The following is a 19,832-nucleotide window of genomic DNA, read 5'->3' on the forward strand; positions in this document are numbered from 1 at the left end:
GTCTGTTTGGGGCAAGCTTTGAAAAGACACTGTGGAATGTTCCTAATATACAGACCTTCTTTTAGATATAGGGTAGGATATAACTTTATAAAAAGAAAATCAGAAAAGCATGTTTATATGTGCCTATACTTACACATGTGAATATTTAGCTCTGCAGGGGGCATAGGCTGGAGTGTTCCTAGTAGTCACTTATTGCAGTGGTATAGGGAGTCAGGAGAAAATGAGGGAGATATTCCTCATTTTACACATATTTTGCCATCTAAATTTTTAAACAGGCACTTATATTATGGAAGAGAGAGACCATGGCATTAATGTCAGGGCCTAGCAACCTATCTCTCAGTTTTGTGTCTTTCCTGATCTGTGGCCATGACCAGAGAGCCTTGGCAGTGTCTCCCAGACATTGGTGGGCCTCTCAGTCACAGGCTCAGCAGCCTCTACTGTTTTAAACATATTGTTTGCTCCCTTAAATGGCAAATTCTCCATGGAACCCACCACACCAACTGTAAATTTAGGGTAATTAGGTAAGATTTCTTTATCCTACAAAAAAGAAAAACCAGACCCCTTCTACTGAACCCTCATTGGGAGAGTCTAGGAAATCAGACTTACCATATGGTGGGAAGGCAGCAGTAATGTCATCAGGGAGTTGTGCATCATGCTTCAGGAAGATGTGATGAACAAGTAAGTTCTAGAGTCCCTGGCAGTCATCCATTGAGTTTCTCACTATGCAGAGTACAAAGTAGTCCATGCCTTTCTTTAATCTGCCTTTGCCCCACCACCCCAGGCTGCATAGAAGACTGTGATTAAAAGTTGATATATTCCTGGTGTGTGACAATGCCCCCCTGTGTTTCTGCTTTTCAAATCTCACCCTTAATCTTTCTTCTCCAGTTTTCTTTTTGCTGAGCCTCCTAGCCTTGTCTGAAAGTTCCAGGCTCAAAGCATGTTTCAGCTTGTTGAGCAGAAGAGCAACAACCTCAAAGCCCCAAACTGGAGAAATGATACTGGGAATTTTTCCAGTACTGTTAATTGGGCTAAAACTTACATTGTTTTTCAAACATTTAGCAGCCTATTATGGTTTGTAGAAGAAAATATACAAGAAAAACTTGGATAGAAGATGATTTTTATTCTGAAAAATACACACTATATATATATATATATATATATATATATATATATATATATACACATATGCACATGTGTATGTCAAGAAATAGAGTATTACAGCCTCCCAGATGCTTTCTGCGCTCCTTTCACACTCACTAACTCTGTCTTCATTTCTAATTTATTTATTTTTTAAAGATTTTATTTATTCATTCATTTTTTTCACTGTTATAATAACTTTAATTTATCTTGCATTTTACATAAGTCTATGAACGATTTTAAAAAAGCACTGCCTTACCCCATCATGTTTTTCTGACAGTTGTTAAAGTAGGCAATGAGTATGTCAACAGCTTGAGCATCAGCATCTTGCAAGGATTTCAGACCAACCAGCCACACGCCAAAGAACCTGGCAGCTTTTCTATCTTGTTTTTAATACAGTGGTATATCCATTCTGATGGTAAACCTGTCCAGCCAAATCTCCACAACACACTTTGCAAAATCAGTGGTGGTTAGCCAATTAGTTAGCTTTGGCACGGAGCTGTGCTCGCTTGCCTGTGACAGCCTGGAAGCCGGTTTTGATGCTGGCAACAGAGCATGGAGAATGACAAGTTTCGCACTGTAAGAAATAGAGTCGGGTGTCCTTTTACAGGATTGTGTCCGGTGATCGGCACGTACGACAGGTAACGTATTCCTTGATATATCTTTTCAAAACATTTTCTATCTGTTTCTGTTGGAATCTTCCTTTGATTACAAGTTGATTATTACCATCTATAGAACCACTTGTACCCAATTCAGCCAATAAAAATGCAAGATGATGTTTGGGCTGACGATGTAATAGTTTAAAGATATCTGTAAAGTTGACAAAAGAACTTTTCTTTGTTCCTACTCGGACAACCTGTGGAGGTTTCATGACAAATTTCCTTTTTTCTCCAGCAACCATATCTGGATTCTTTTCCCTCATAATGTTGAACACTCGATTCAGTAGCTCCTCATACGTGTAGTCTCTTTCGGAGCCTGCCCAAGCAGGATCTGTCTGGTTACTGAATGAGATACCATCATCTTTTTTGCTGTCTTCATCTTCTAAAGCTTCATCTTTCTCTAGTATTTCATCCTCATCTGGGAACTTAACGTTCTTCTTTTTCTTCTTTTTATTGCCAAGCATAATGTCAAGGTCATCCTCTGGTTCAGCTGGTTCTTGGATATCACTTTCGATCTTAAGATACTTTACACCTTCTTCAGCTTCATCAATATCAAATATCTTTTTTGTTTTTTTCTTCTTTTTCTTCTGATTAAAGAAGTTCAAGTCATCTAAATCATCAGAAGCATCCTTTTTCCTACTGTCCTCTTCATCAGCTTCTACATCTTTGTCCTCAGTTGGCTCTGGTTCTACTTCTTTTGTTTCTGAGGGCTGGGTTTCTTCCGTCTGGGCATCCCCTTCCTCATCTAACATAAAAGGCTTCTTCTTCTTCTTTTTCTTCTTGCTCATAGTTGGATCAAAAATCATCTCGTCCCCGGACATGGCTGCGGCTCGAGTGGGCTCGGCACGGACGGGAAGTCGGACGGGTCAGCCCCAGGCCCCGGTGGCAGCGCTGCTCCCGCCGACACCTCTCCTACCACCGCACTAGACTCTTGCATCAGCCAAGATTTTATTTATTTATTCATAAGAAATACAGAGAGAGAGAGAGAGAGAGAGAGAGAGAGAGACAGGCAGAGGGAGAAGCAGGCTCCATGGAGGGAGCCCGACGCGGGACTCGATCCTGGGTCTCCAGGATCATGCCCTGGGCTGAAGGCGGCGCTAAACCACTGAGCCACCCAGGCTCCCCTTCATTTCTAATTTAAAGATAATATTAAATATGTATCATTAAATTGCAATATATGATATAAAACATACATGGCGCTTAAAATAGTAATTATAAAATATACACTTGTGTAAACAATACCTAACAAAGAATAAAACACTTCATGTAATTTATAAATCTTTAGGATGCCCCTTCTCAAATACATCTCCCACTCCATCAAACCTAAAGTAACTCCTTTCCTGACTTTTAGAATAATCTTTACCTTGCTCTTATTGATATCTTTACCATTTCCTCTTGCACCCCTACACACCAGTTTTGCCTGTTCTTAAACTTTTTAATATGCAATTATACTGTATATTCACTTCTTTTGACTTGCTAATTTTGCTCACGCTAATGAAATTCATTTATCTTTATGCTAGCAGCTGTAAATTTCTTCAATTTTTCATTGCTGTATAAATTCCATCCTATGAACATTCCAGCATATATCCCTCAGTACTAATAATGAGGAGCATTTGTGTTATATCCAGTTTGGGAGTATTATGAATAATGATGTTATGAACAGCAAAAACAAAACAAAAAAACCATCATATTAGAGGAACTCAAAGATACTTGAAACTTTAATTCTCAATATTTCTAATGTTTTGAATGACTGCTTTACTATTTTTTAAATTTTCCCTTATGTTGATAACCAAAAGTAAGAGAGTTCTTAACTTTTGACAATGTTGAATGCTCACAGAACAATGATGATTTTTCCTATTTATTATTAAGATTGCTTTGTATTATTCCAGCTTGCATGGCCCTCAACCACCATGCAAAGTAAGGACTGCCAGTAGTAAAAATCCTTCTACCTTTTCTTCTTTTTTGGCATTCTTAACATACTGTACTACTGCATAATATTTAGAATCATTTGTCAAATATCACATAAAATGATTGTTGGAATTTTATTTGTGATTACATTTCATCTTTTATTTAATAAATTTATTTTTTATTGGTGTTCAATTTACCAACATACAGAATAACACCCAGTGCTCAACCGTCAAGTGCCCCCCTCAGTGCCCGTCACCCATTCACCCCCACCCCACACCCTCCTCCCCTTCCACCACCCCTAGTTAGTTTCCCAGAGTTAGGAGTCTTTATGTTCTGTCTCCCTTTCTGATATTTCCCACACATTTCTTCTCCCTTCCCTTATATTCCCTTTCACTATTATTTATATTCCCCAAATGAATGAGAACATACACTGTCCTTCTCCGATTGACTTACTTCACTCAGCATAATACCCTCCAGTTCCATCCACGTTGAAGCAAATGGTGGGTATTTGTTGTTTCTAATGCCTGAGTAATATTCCATTGTATACATTTCATCTTTAAAATAATTCAGAGATAACTGACATTTTTACAATATTACATTTCCCAGGGAGCATAGTTTATTTATTTATTGAAGTTATCATTAGTTTTTTTTTTTTTTGTATGAGTTTCCTGTGGCTGAAGTGACAGAGCACTACAAACTGTGTTGTTTAAAGAATGGGGATTTATTGTCTCACAGTTCTGGAGACTAGAAGTCCAAGATCAAGGTGTCAGCCAAATTGACTCCTTCTGAAGGCTGTGAGGGAGAATCTTTTCCTTGCTTCTCTTCTACCTTCTAGTATTGCCTTGGCTTGTGGAAGCACAACTTCAGTCTTCACATGACATTCCCCCTGTGTGCACACCTGCCCTTATACAAAGATTACCCCCCTTTTTAAAAATAAGGACACCAGTTATATTGGATTAGGGGTCCACCCTACTTTAGTATTATCTAGTTCCAAAGCCACTTCCACATTTGTAGGTATTTGTTACAGCAGCACCCTACTTCTTGGTATCAAAATCTATATTAGTTTGCTTGGGATGCTGTAAATAAGTACCACAGACTTAGTAGCTTAAAGTATAGAAATATATTGTCTCATAGTTCTGGAAGCTGGAAGTCTGAAAGAAGGTGTGGCTGGGTTGGTTTCTTCTGAGTGCCTAAGAAAATAATTTGTTCTAGACCTCTCTCCTTGGCTTGTCTTCTTCCTGTGTGTTTTCATATGATCATTCCTCCATGCCTGTCTGTCTTTCTTTTTTCAAATTTACCCTTTTTAGAAGGACATCAGTCATATTGAAAAGAGTCCACCTTGGGCAGCCCGGGTGGCTCAGTGTTTTACGCCATTTTTGGCCCAGGGCGTGATCCTGGAGACCTGGGATCAAGTCCCACGTCAGGCTCTCTGCATGGAGTCTGCTTCTCCCTCTGCCTGTGTCTCTGCCTCTCTCTCTCTCTCTCTCTCTCTCTCTCTCTCTCTCTCATGAATAAATATATAAAATCTTTAAAAAAATGAAAAGAGTCCATCCTAAAGACTTCATCTTAGCTAATTACAACTGTAATGACCTAATTTCCAAATAAGTTCACCTTCTGATGTACTGGGGGTTAAGATTTCAGCATATGAATTGGGGGTTAGAGGCACAATTCAACTTCTAACAGTATCTCTGAATGAAGTTTTATAAATTTTCCATGTAAGTCTTTGCTTTCTTAGATTTATTCCATGGTATTTGTGTCAGTTATCAATTTATTGCCTCTCAGCTTGAAATGTATCCTTTATTATATATATATATATATATATATATATATATATATATATATATATATATATTATTGGAGTTCGACTTGCCAACATATAGTATAACACCCAGTGCTCATCCCGTCAAATGCCCCCCCCCTCAGTGCCCGTCACCCAGTCACCCCATCTCCCCGCCCACTTCCCCTTCCACTATTCCTTGTTCCTTTTCCCAGAGTTAGGAGACTTTCATGTTTTGTCACCCTCTATGATTTTTCCCACTCATTTTCTATCCTTTTTCCCTATAATCCCTTAATCCATTTCACTATTTTTTATATTCCCCTGATGAGTGAACACATATAATGACTGTCCTCCGATTGACTTACTTCACTCAGCATAATACCCTCCAGTTCCATCCGCCTTGAAGTAAATGTGGTTATTCGTCATTTCTAATGGCTGAGAAATATTCCATTGTGTATACAGACCACATCTACTTTATCCATTCATCTTTTGATGGACACTGAGACTTCTTCCAGTTTGGCTATTGTGGACATTGCTGCTATAAACATTGGGGTGCAGATGTCTCAGCTTTTCACTGCATCTGTATCTTTGGGATAAATCCCTGTGCTATTGCTGGGTCATAGGGGAGTTCTATTTTTAACTCTTTGAGGAACCTCCACACAGCTTTCCAGAGTGGCTGACCAGTTCACATTCCCACCAACAGTGCAAGAGGGTTCCCTTTTCTCCACATCCTCTCCAACATTTGTTGTTTCCTGTCTTGTTAATTTCCACCATTCTCACTGGTGTGAGGTGGTATCTCATTGTGGTTTTGATTTATATTTCCCTGATGGCAAGTGATGCAGAGCATTTTCTTGTTAGCCATGTGTATGTCTTCTTTGGTGAAATTTCTGATCATGTCTTTTGCCCATTTCATGATTGGGTTGTTTGTTTCTTTGCTGTTGAGTTTAATAAGTTCATTATAGATCTTGGATACTAGTCCTTTATCTGATATGTCACTTGCAAATATCTTCTCCCATTCCATTGTCTTTTAGTTTTGTCGACTGTTTCTTTTGCTGTGCAGAAGCTTTTTATACAGCAATTCAGCAATGTGGCAGGATACAAAATCAATACACAGAAATCAGTGGCATTTCTATACACTAACAGTGAGACTGAAGAAAGAGAAATTAAGGAATCAATCCCATTTACAGTTGCACCCCAAAGCATAAGATATCTAGGAATAAACTTAACCAAAGAGGTAAAGAATCTATACCCGAAAAACTACAGAACACTTCTGAAAGAAATTGAGGAAGACACAAAGAGATGGGGAAATATTCCATGCTCATGGATTGGAAGAATTGATATTGTGAAAATGTCTATGCTACCCAGGGCAATTCACACATTCAATGCAATCCCTATCAAAATACCATGGACTCAGAAAAGACTCTGAATAGCCAGGGGGATATTGAAAAAGAAAACCAGAGCTGGGGGCTTCACAATGCCGGATTTCAAGTTGTACTGCAAAGCTGTGATCATCAAGATAGTGTGGTACTGGCACAAAAACAGACACATAGATCAACGGAACAGAATAGAGAATCCACAAATGGGCCTTCAACTCTATGGTCAACTAATATTCGACAAAGCAGGGAAGATTATCCAGTGGAAAAAGAACAAACTCTTCAATAAATGGTGTTGGGAAATTTGGACAGCCACGTGCAGAAGAATGAAACTCGACCATTCTCTTATACCATACACAAAGATAAACTCAAAATGGATGAAAGATCTAAATGTGAGACAAGAATCCATCAAAATCTTAGAGGAGAACACAGGCAATACCCTTTTTGAACTTGGCCACAGCAATTTTTTGCAAGATACATCTATGAAGGTAAGGAAAACAAAAGCAAAAATGTACTATTAGGACTTAATCAAAATATATCCTTTAATAAATGCTCTGTGATTTAAAAATGTAATTCCGTTAAGCATTTCTCAAGTAAGCTTTCTCAGTAGATGGCGGTAGAGGGACACTAAAGGAGGAAGAGGCTTTTCTTCAATTCCAACTGTAGTACTTTGAATACATAGTGTAGGTCCGAGGCCATCTGGTGGACCTCTGCCCCAGCCACAAGCCTAAAACTCAGGGTCCCTCTGATCTTGCAGCCTCCCTCTGGCAATAATCTGTCTGTGGCCTTCTCAACGTGGAAATCTGAGCCCCTAAGGCTTTGTACTGGCACCTGTGTGAAATTGCCTCTCACCAGCACACATACCCAAAAGCCTTCCTTCTTTTTTTTTTTAATTTTTATTTATTTATGATAGTCACACACAGAGAGAGAGGCAGAGACACAGGCAGAAGGAGAGGCAGAGACACAGGCAGAGGGAGAAGCAGGCTCCATGCACCGGGAGCCTGACGTGGGATTCGATCCCGGGTCTCCAGGATCGCGCCCTGGGCCAAAGGCAGGCGCTAAACCGCTGCGCCACCCAGGGATCCCCAAAAGCCTTCCTTCTATGCAGGTGTCTCCCCTGATACCAGCATTCTGATTTGCTCTGTAGGCCTCAGTACAAGCTGGTCTATTGCCTGGAGGGTCCACACTGACCTGTTGCGCCCTCTGCAAGCCCTCTACACATTTTGCCTGCCTACTGATTGCTGCCTGGAGGGTTCCCACCCTCTGTTCACCCACTCTACATCCAAGTCACCAGTTGCTAATTATTTTCTCTTTGTCTGCCCTCCTGAAGGTTAGGTTAATTTATACTTGTCCAGGGACTATACACCAGCAACAACCTAAGTCACCAATTTCTCTCTATCCATGGGACTGAACTACACCTTATCCCATTAGGAAGACTGAAATCCAAGTGTTTCCTTTTTTGGATGCTTTCTCTCAGCCATAGGGTGTGATATAGTTTCTTTATGTCTTATAGTTACTCTTTCATCAAAGTTTAATAATTATTTGTATTATATTTACCATCTATAACCAGCAACGTGGTGTCTAGGTCCTGATTAGACCCACAATGATACTATACATCACATTTCTGAAGAAATTGTTAGTACATTTTAATTTTATTCGTTCTCTATTACTCCTTTGCAGATGTACAGGATCGTAAAATATATATATTTCAGTAGCCACAATTTAGTATAATAACCTATATAGGTTAATTTGAGTGTTCCAGTCCATAATCATGTCACCTATGAGTAATGACTGTTTTGTTTCTCCATTTGTAATTCTTGTACTTTTATTATTCTTGCCTTACTGAGTGAATTAAGATCTCCAATACAACTGTCGAGAAGAACTATTTTTCTTTTCGTTTTTTTAAGTTTTTTTTTAATAATAAATTTTTTGTTGGTGTTCAATTTGCCAACATACAGAATAACACCCAGTGCTCATCATGATTGGATTGTTTGTTTCTTCGGTGTTGAGTTTAATAAGTTCTTTATAGATCTTGGAAACTAGCCCTTTATCTGATAGGTCATTTGCAAAGATCTTCTCCCATTCTGTAGGTTGTCTTTGAGTTTTGTTGACTGCATCCTTTGCTGTGCAAAAGGTTCCTATTTGATGAAGTCCCAATAGTTCATTTTTGCTTTTGTTTCTTTTGCCTTTGTGGATGTATCTTAAGAAGTTACTGTGGCCGAGTTCAAAAAGGGTGTTGCCTGTGTTCTCGTCTAGGATTTTGATGGAATCTTGTCTCACATTTAGATCTTTCATCCATTTTGAGTTTATCTTTGTGTATGCAGCAAGAGAGTGGCCTAGTTTCATTCTTCTGCACATGGATGTCCAATTTTCCCAGCACCATTATTGAAGACACTGTCTTTCTTCCAATGGATAGTCTTTCCTCCTTTATCGAATACTAGTTGACCATAAAGTTGAGGATCCACTTCCGGATTCTCTATTCTGTTCCATTGATCTATCTGTCTGTTTTTGTGCCAGTACCACACTGTCTTGATGACCACAGCTTTGTAGTAAAACCTGAAATCTGGCATTGTGATGCCCCCAGATATGGTTTTCTTTTGTAAAATTCCCCTGGCTATTCGGGGTCTTTTCTGATTCCACACAAATCTTAAAATAATTTGTTCTAACTCTCTGAAGAAACTCCATGGTATTTTGATAGGGATTGCATTAAACGTGTAAATTGTCCTGGGTAACATTGACATTTTCACAATATTAATTCTGCCAATCCATGAGCATGGAATATTTTTTCATCTCTTTGTGTCTTCCTCAATTTCTTTCAGAAGTGTTCTGTAGTTTTTAGGGTATAGATCCTTCACCTCTTTGGTGAGGTTTATTCCTAGGTATCTTATGCTTTTGGGTGCAATTGTAAATGGGATTGACCCCTGAATTTCTCTTTCTTCAGTCTCATTGTTAGTGTATAGAAATGCCAGTGATTTCTGGGCATTGATTTTGTATCCTGCCACACTACCAAATTGCTGTATGAGTTCTAGCAATCTTAGGGTGGAGGCTTTTGGGTTTTCTATGTAGAGTATCATGTCATCGGCGAAGAGGGAAAGTTTGACTTCTTCTTTGCAAATTTGAATGCCTTTAACGTCTTTTTGTTGTCTGATTGCTGGGGCTAGGACTTCCAGTACTATGTTGAATAGCAGTGGTGAGAGTGGACATCCCTGTCTTATTCCTATTGGCTAGTATGTTGTTGAGAACTTTTGCATCTGTGTTCATCAGGGATATTGGTCTATAATTCTCCTTTATGGTGGGATCTTTGTCTGGTTTTGGAATTAAGGTGATGCTGGCCTCATAGAACGAATTTGGAAGTACTCCGTCTCTTTCTATCTTTCCAAACAGCTTTAGTAGAATAGGTATGGTTTCTTCTTGAAAGGTTTTATAGAATTCCCCTGGGAAGCCACCTGGCCCTGGACTTTTGTGTCTTGGGAGGTTTTGGATGACTGCTTCAATTTCCTCTCTGGTTATTGGCCTGTTCAGGTTTTCTATTTCTTCCTGTTCCAGTTTTGGTAGTTTGTGGCTTTCCAGAAATGCGTCCATTTCTTCTAGATTGCCTAATTTATTGGCGTATAGCTGTTCATAGTATGTTTTTAAAATCGTTTGTATTTCCTTGGTGTTGGTAGTGATCTCTCCTTTCTCATTTATGATTTTATTAATTTGAGTCTTCTCTCTCCTCTTTTTAATAAGGTTGGCTAGTGGTTTATCTATCTTATTAATTCTTTCAAGGATCCAACTCCTGGTTTTGTTGATCTGTTCCACAGTTCTTCTGGTCTCGATTTCATTGAGTTCTGCTTGAATCTTTATTAACTCTCATCTTCTGCTGGGTATAGGATCTATTTGCTGTTTTTTCTCTAGCTCCTTTATGTGTAAGGTTAGCTTTTGTATTTGAGTTCTTTCCAATTTTTGGATGGATGCTTGTATTGCGATGTATTTCACCCTCAGGACTGCTTTTGCTGCATCCCAAAGATTTTGAACGGTTGTATCTTCATTCTCATTAGTTTCCATGAATCTTTTTAATTCTTCCTTAATTTCCTGATTGACCCTTTCATTTTTAGCAGGATGGTCCTTAACCTCCACGTGTTTGAGGTCCTTCCAAACTTCTTGTTGTGATTTAGTTCTAATTTCAAGGCATTATGGTCTGAGAATATGCAGGGGACGATCCCAATCTTTTGGTATCGGTTCAGACCCGATTTGTGACCCAGTATGTGGTCTATTCTGGAGAAAGTTGCATGTGCACTTGAGAAGAATGTGTATTCAGTTGCGTTTGGATGTAAAGTTCTGTAGATATCTGTGAAATCCATCTGGTCCAGTGTATCATTTAAAGCTCTCGTTTCTTTGGAGATGTTGTGTTTAGAAGACCTATCGAGTATAGAAAGTGCTAGATTGAAGTCATCAAGTATAAGTGTATTATTATCTAAGTATTTCTTCACTTTGGTTATTAATTGATTGATATATTTGGCAGCTCCCACATTCGGGGCATATATATTGAGGATTGTTAAGTCCTCTTGTTGGATAGATCCTTTAAGTATGATATAGTGTCCCTCTTCATCTCTCACTTCAGTCTTCGGGGTAAATTGTAGTTTATCTGATATAAGGATGGCTACCCCTGCTTTCTTTTGAGGACCATTTGAATGGTAAGTGGTTCTCCAACCTTTTATTTTCAGGCTGTAGGTGTCCTTCTGTCTAGAATGAGTCTCTTTTAGACAGCAAATAGATGGGACCTGCTTTCTTATCCAGTCTGAAACCCTGCACCTTTTGATGGGGTCATTAAGCCCGTTCACGTTCAGTTACTATTGAAAGATATGAGTTTAGTGTCATCATGATATCTATTCAGTCCTTGTTTTTGTGGATTGTTCCACTGGACTTCTTCTTAAAGGGGAATTTTACGAATCCCCCTTAAAGTTTCTTGCAGAGCTTGTTTGGAGGTCACATATTCTTTCAGTTCCTGTCTGTCTTGTAAGCTCTTTATCTCTCCTTCCATTCTGAATGAGAGCCTTGCTGGATAAAGTATTCTTGGCTGCATGTTCTTCTCATTTAGGACCCTGAATATATCCTGCCAGCCCTTTCTGGCCTGCCAGGTCTCTGTGGAGAGGTCTCCTGCTACCCTAATACTCCTCCCCATAAAAGTCAGGGATTTCTTGTCTTTTGCTGCTTTAAGGATCTTCTCTTTATCTTTGGAATTTGCAAGCTTCACTATTAGATGTCGAGGTGTTGAACGGTTTTTATTGATTTTAGGGGGGGATCTCTCTATGTCCTGGATCTGAATGCCTGTTTCCTTTCCCAGATTAGGAAAGTTTTCAGCTAGAATTTGTTCAAATACATATTCTGGCCCTCTGTCCCTTTCGGCACCCTCGGGAACCCCAATTAAACGTAGGTTTTTCTTCCTCAGGCTGTCGTTTATTTCCCTTAATCTGTCTTCATGGTCTTTTAATTTTTTGTGTCTTTTTTCCTCAGTTTCCCTCTTTGCCATCAACTTGTCTTCTATGTCACTCACTCGTTCTTCCACCTCCTTAACCCTCGGCGTTAGGACTTCTAGTTTGGATGGCATCTCATTCAATTGATTTTTAATTTCTGCCTGATTAGCTCTAATATTTGCAGTCATGAAGTCTCTTGAGTCCTTTATGCTTTTTTCTAGAGCCACCAGTAGCTGTATAATAGTGCTTCTGAATTGGCTTTCTGACCTTGAATTGTAATCCAGATTTTGTAACTCTGTGGGAGAGAGGACTGTTTCTGATTCTTTCTTCTGAGGTGAGGTTTTCCTTCTAGTCATTTTGTTCAGTGCAGAGTGGCCAAAAACAAGTTGTATTGGGAAAAGGAGAAAAAGAGAGGAGAGAAAGAAAGAAAGAAAAAAGAAAAATGGAAGAAAAAGGAGAAGAAAAAGAGAAAGAAAAAGAGAGGAAATAAAAGGGTGGGGTAAGCAAACAAATCAAAAAGCAAAAAAACAAAACAAAACAAAACAAAACAAAACAAAAAAAACGAGGGAGTATCTTCTGATTCTGTATACTTTAAGTCCCTTGACTTCTTGGAACTTGTCCGTCTAGCTGGTCTTCTGGGGGAGGGGCCTGCTGTGCTGATTTTCAGGTGTTAGCACTTGGTGGAGCTGCTCTGCCTCCTGCCTGGTGCAGGGCTCAGTGGGGGTTTTTTACCCCGTGGGGCCCCAGGAGGAACAACCACAGTGGCGGCGGCCAGCTCTGGAAACCTGGATTCAGTCCCCCCAGTAACTACAGAGCTCTCAGTCTGCAGAGCCTGGATGCTCCGGGTGCGGGGCCGCTGATCTGCTCAGCTCGGGACGGGAGCGTCCTTGCTGTCCTGGGCCCTCCTGGCCTCTGCCTTTCCCGGGGGGAGGCCGGATCCTGGGCCGTGTCCCCGGCTCCCTGTGCTCCCGGGTCTGCGCTGTTGGATTCGCGCTCCCGGCTGCGCAGACCCCTTGGTGCGGAGCCGCCGCCCGAGCCCCTCCGAGCTGCTCCCGGAGCCGTGCAGCCCCTCCACGTGGAGCCTCTTCCTCTTTAGGAGCCGCCTACCAGCTGCTCCTGGGCAGTGCAGCCCCCTCTCTGCAGACCCGCCGCCCGAGCCCTTCCGAGCTGCTCCCGGGTCCAGCGGAGCGTGCCCTGCAGCCCTTAGGGAGCTCGGCGCACTCTCCCTGGGGCGCGGGTGTCTGTTAGCGTCCCAGGGAGCCTGAGGGCATCCCCGCCCTCCTGGGGTCCTGTTGTAACTCCTTGCAAGCGCCTTTCCATCCCGGGTAATTGGTGAAGCTCTTGCTTTTCTGGGATGGGGCTCTTCTGTCCTGGGGGCACTCGCCCCGGCCTTAGCCTGGCTCCTCGCGGGGCCCCTCCCGCTTGGATGCCTTTTGTTTCTTTATTTCTTTTACCCCCGTCTTCCTACCTTTTTAGAAGGATGAACTCTTCTCACTGTAGCATTCCAGCTGTTCTCTCTTTAAATCTCAGGCCGAATTCCTTGATTTTCAGGATGATTTGAAGATTATCTAGGTAATTTGGTGGGGACAGGTGACTTGGGGACCCTACTCTTCCACCATCTTGCCTCTCCCTCCTTTTTCTTAATTTTTAATTTTAATTCCACTTTCTTAACATACAGTGCTATATTAGCTTCAGGTGTCTTTATTCAACAATTCCATATATTATTTAGTGCTTGCCAAAGAAGTGCACTCTTAATCCCCTTCACCTATTTAACATATCCCTCTCCCTCTCCATTCTCCCCTCTGATAACCATCAGATTGTTTTATATTATTAATTGTTTGTTGATTTGCCACTTTCTCTTTATTCCTTTTGCTCATTTGTTTCTTAAATTCCTCATAGGAGTGCAGTTGTATGGCATTTGTCTTTCTCTGAACTGACTTATTTTGCTTAATGCTATACTTTCTAACTCCATCCATGTTGTTCCAAATTGCAAGATTTCATTCTTTCCTATGGCTGAGTAATATTCCATTGTGTATATATACCACTTCTTCTTTATCCTCTCATGAATCAATAGACATTTGGGCTGCTTCCACATCTTAGCTATTGTAAATAATGTTGCTATAAACATAGGGGTGCATGTATCCCTTTGAATTAGTGTTTTCCTATGTTTTGGATTGTTGGATCATAAGGTAGTTCTAATTTTAACTTTTTTAGGAACCTCCATACGGTTTTCCAGAGTGGCTGCACCAGTTTGCATTCCTACCAAAAATGCACAAATGTTCTTTTTTCTCCACATCCTCACCAACACCTGTTATTTCTTGTGTTGTTGATTTTAGCCATTATGACAGATGTGAGGTAATAATCTCATTGAGGTGTTGATTTGCATTTCCCTGGTAATGAGAGATGTTAAGCATCTATTCATGTATCTCTTGGCTGTCTGGATTTGGAGAAATGTCTGTTCATGCCTTCTGCGCATTTTAAAATTGGATTAATTTTGGGGGGTATAGAATTGTCTCATTTCTTTTTTTTTTTTTTGGATACTAACCCTTTACCAGATATGTCATTTGCAAATAACTCTTCTCATTCTGTAGGTTGCCTTTCAGTTTTGTTGATTGTTTTCTTTGCTGTGAAGAATCTTTTTATTTTGATGTAATCCCAATTATTTATTTTTGCTTTTGTTTCTCTTGGCTCAGGAGACATCTAGAGCAAAGTTGTTGCAACCAATGTCAAAGAGGTTACTGCCAGAGTTCTCTTCTAGGATTTTTATCTTTTCAAGTCTCACATTTAGGTCTTTAATCCATTTTTAGTTTATTTTTTATATGGGGTGAGAAAGTGGCCCAGTTTCATTCTTCTGTATGTAGCTGTTCAACACCATTTTTTGAAGAGACTGTCCTTTCCCCCTTGGACATTATTTCCTGCTTTGTCAAAGATTAATTAACCTAAACTTGTGGGTTTATTTCTGGGTTTTCTATTCTATTCCATTGATCTGTTTTCGTGCCAGTACAATACTGTTCGATTACTACAGCTTTCTTATATAAGTTGCAGCCCAGAATAGTGATGCCATCAGCTTTGCTTTTCTTTTTCAAGATGGTTTTGGCTACGTGGGGTCTTTTCTGGTTCCAAACAAATTTAAGGGTTGTTTCTTTTTCCCTTTCTTTATGTTGTCTTCAATTTATTTCATCAGAATTTTATAGTTCCCAGAGTATACGTCTTTCACCTTTTCGCTTAGGTTTATTCCTAAGTATCTCATTATTTTTGTTGCAACTATAAATGAGATTGTTTTCTTATTTTCTCTTTCTCCTGCTTCATTATTGGTATATAGAAATGCAACATATTTCTGTACATTGACTTTGTATCCTGCAACTTCACTGAATTCATTTATCAGTTCTAGCAATTTTTAGTGGAGTCTTTTGGGTTTTCTACATAAAGTATCATGTCATCTGCAAATAGTGAAAGTTTTACTTCTTTCTTACTGATTTGAATGGTTTTTATTTCTTTTTGTTGTCTGCCTGCTGTGGCTAGGACTGCCAGTATTATGTTGAATAAAAGTGGTGAGAGTGGACATCCTTGTCTTGTTTCTGAGCTTAGGTGAAATGCTCTCAGTTTTTCCCCTATTTAGAAGATTTATTTTATTTTTATTTATTAATTTTTGTTTATTTTGAGGTATGTTTCCTCTAAACCTACTTTGTTTGAGGGGTTTTATCATGAATGGATGTTGTACTTTGTCAACACTTTTCCTGCATCTATTCAAATGATCAATATGGTTGTTATTTTTTTCTCATTGATATGATGTATCACTTTGATTGATCTGTGAATATTGAACCATCCTTGCAACCCAGGAATAAATCCTGCTTGATCATGGTGAATGATTTTTTTAATGTGCTGTTGGATTCAGTTTGCTACTATTTTGTTGAGGATTTTTTGCATCTATGTTAATCAGGCATATAGGCTTGTATTTCTCTTTTTTTAGTAGTGTCTTTGGTATCAGGGTAATGCTAGCTTCATAGAATGAATTTGGAAGTTTTTCTTCGTCTTCTATTTTTTTAAATACTTTGAGAAGAATAGGCATTAACTCTTCTTTAAATGTTTGGTAGAATTTGCCTGTGAAGCCATCTGGTCCTGGACCTTTGTTTGTTGTGAGTTTTTTTTATTCCTGATTCAAATATCCTTGCTGGTAATCAGTCTAATCAAATTTTATATTTCTTCCTGTTTCAGTTCTGGTAGTTTGTATATTTCTAGAAATTTATCCATTTCTTCTAGGTCATCCAATTTGTTGGCATATAGTTTTTCATAATATTCTCTTATGATCTGTATTTTTATGGTGTTGGTTGTTATTTCTCCTACTTCATTTGTGAATTTATTCATTTGAGTCCTTTCTTTTTTTTCTTGAAAAGTCTGGCTAAAGTTTTATCAATTTTATTGATTTTTCAAAGAACCATCTCCTGGTTTCATTGATCTGTTCCATTGTTTTTGTTTTTAGTTTCTAACTAATGTATTTCTGCTCCAATCTTTATTATTTTCTTCCTTCTGCTGCTTTTAAGTTTTGTTTGTTGTATTTTTTTTAGCCCATTTAGGTATAAAGTTATGTTATTTATTTGGGATTTTTTTTGCTTTTTGATATAGGCCTGGATTGTTTAAAGTCCCTCTTAGAACTGCTTTTGCTGCATCCAAAGGTTTTGGACCACTGTATTTTAATTTGGTATGAATTTATCTGTCTTCTCATTTTGTCAAAGTCCCTGTGCCTATTTCAGTGTTAGGAAAGTCAGTTATGTCTCCTGTTCTTGCGGGTAGGATCCTTATTAAAAAAAGGTCCTGTATTGCCCTACCATGTGATATCCCCTGTTTCCCAGGACTTATTTCAGGGAGCATCTCCAATATGTGCTGCATGTGCTCTGCAGCACATACTGTAGAAAGTTCTTTTGTCCTAGCCACTTTTTCCATCATCCTGCTCATCTGCAGAGGCCCTCTTTTTGTGGGCAGTGTTTGGTCCCTGGCCTGAATGTGGTGCATTTTTACTAAGTATGATCTGGTCTGTTTGTGAAATGAGATCTGTCACTACCACCATGGGAACCAAGGTTCTGCAAAATTCCTGAATCAGGAGATGTAGTGTGAACAAGGTTTGGGACTGGATTTCTGTAGGAGGGAGCTTACTGCACAGGAATTGTGGCAATTGTGACTAGGAATGGTGTTTCCACTGGAGTGGCAAGGGGGAAGGTTGTAGCTTGGTGTAGACAAGTTAGGTAGTGAGTATCAGTGCTGGGCTGGTTTCTGCACGTGGCCCTGTGCTTATGCTGAAGGGCAAGAGAGAGAAATGATGCAGACTAGTTCTTTTGGTCCTGGAGGGATCTCTCTGTGAATGCTATCTCCCTGGGATAAGCTCTGAGATGAGTAAATAACCTCCCCATTGTGTGCCTAAGGCATTTTGTCAGACCACTGTTTCCATGTTGTATGTCCATGGGTCACTTGCTTGTCTTTTATCCAAGAGCAGCACAATGCTTTTTTGCTATATCCAAGCCAAGCCTGCTGACCTTTAAAACTCCAGGTTTAAACCCTGCTGGTTGCAAAAACTCATAAAATTCAGCCCCTCTTGCTTTTCAAGCCAATTGCTATGGGGATGTATTTTCCCCATGAGCTTCCTTATGTGCTATTCTGTCTATCACCCTTCTCTGTGACTATGGCTCCCTCTGTGGTGGTCATGATCCCATTCTCTTCCAAACCAAGTCTCTGCACTTCCTACCTTCTTTGATGTGACCTCTTCTCTACCTTTGGTTGTGGATTTGTTCTGACAATATTCAGGTCAATTTCTGGGATATATAAGATGATTTGACAGTTATCTAGTTGTATTCATAGCACAAGGTGACCTAAGGTCCTTCTAGTCCACCACCATCTTTCCTCTACCAAAAGGAACTATTTTTTCAATATAAAAAAAAGCTTTTGATTATTTCACCATTTAGTAGGATTTTTATTGTATCCTTTTTGGTATGCTTTATTGAGTTAAGAAAGCTCCTTTCTATTCTTAAATATTTAAATAATTTTGTTATGAATGCAGCTTGACTTTTATCAAACACTTTGTTTACTGCATGTATTGAGATCATCATATGATGTCCATATTTTGTTCTGTTAATAATACACAATTGCACTGTTAATTGCTCTGTTAATTACACTATTTTATTTTCTAATTACACACCAATCCTGGTATTCATGTATTATTTTGTTTATACATTGCTGAATTTAGTTTGCTAATATTTTCTTGATTTTCCATCTATTTTCATGAATGTGATTCATCCCTTATTCTTCTTTACTTATTTATAACACATCCATGGACACATTTACTAGGAAAATTATTCTTACCACATGACATGAATTAGGAGACATTCCTTCTTTCATATGTTTTATGGAAGACTTTGTACAAGATTGGGATTATTTTCTCCTTTAATGTTTGCTGGGCCTAGAGTATTATATTTTGCTTTTAATTCTTTGGAGAAGACTTTTTTTCTTCTTTTTATTTTATTGGAGTTCAATTTGCCAACATATAGCATAACACCCAGTGCTCATCCCATCAAGTGCCCCTCAGTGCCCGTCACCCAGTCACCCCCACCCCCCACCCACCTCCCTTTCCACCACCCCTTGTTCTTTTCCCAGAGTTAGGAGTCTCTCATGTTCTGTCTCCCTTTCTGATATTTCCCACACATTTGTTCTCCTTTCCCCTTTATTCCCTTTCACTAGTTTTTATATTCCCCAAATGAATGAGACCATATAATGTTTGTCCTTCTCCGATTGACTTATTTCACTCAGCATAATACCCTCCAGTTCCATCCACGTTGAAGCAAATGGTGGGTATTTATCGTTTCTAATGGCTGAGTAATATTCCATTGTATACATAAACCACATCTTCTTTATCCATTCATCTTTCAATAGACACCAAGGCTCCTTCCACAGTTTGGCTATTGTGAACATTGCTGCTAGAAACATCGGGGTGCAGGTGTCCCGGCATTTCACTGCATCTGAATCTTTGGGGTAAATCCCCAGCAGTGCAATTGCTGGGTCGTAGGGCAGATCTATTTTTAACTCTTTGAGGAACTTCCACACAGTTTTCCAGAGTGGCTGCATCTGTTCACATTCCCACCAACAGTGCAAGAGGGTTCCCCTTTCTCCACATCCTCTTTTGGAGAATACTTTTAAAAATTACTCATTCATTTATTTTTTATTTTTTTCATTCATTTATTTTAATAGCTGTAGGTCTATTCACAATTTCCAAATCTCCTTGAATCAAGTTTGTTATGTTTTTCAAATATTCATTCATTTAAGTTTTCAAATAACTCATCAAAATTTGTGAGTTCTCATTTTTTAAGCTATCATTGTGATATATCACACATATACAAATGTGAAAGAAATATAAATATGCATTAAAAATGTATATATCTGTGAGGCATCTGGGTGGCTCATTCGGTTAAGTGTTTGCCTTCAGCTCAGGTCAAGATCTCAGGGTCCTGAGAATGAGCCCTGCATTGAGCTGCCTGCT

At 39.3% G+C, this 19,832-nt stretch overlaps 1 pseudogene; it reads right to left on the reverse strand.

Moving 5' to 3' along the window:
* Nucleotides 1-1,314: 1,314 nt before the first annotated feature.
* On the reverse strand, nt 1,315-2,735 carry LOC140627167 (eukaryotic translation initiation factor 2 subunit 2 pseudogene; annotated as a pseudogene).
* Nucleotides 2,736-19,832: the final 17,097 nt, after the last annotated feature.

The sequence above is a fragment of the Canis lupus genome, chromosome X, assembly GCF_048164855.1.
Source record: "Canis lupus baileyi chromosome X, mCanLup2.hap1, whole genome shotgun sequence".
NCBI lineage: Eukaryota > Metazoa > Chordata > Mammalia > Carnivora > Canidae > Canis > Canis lupus.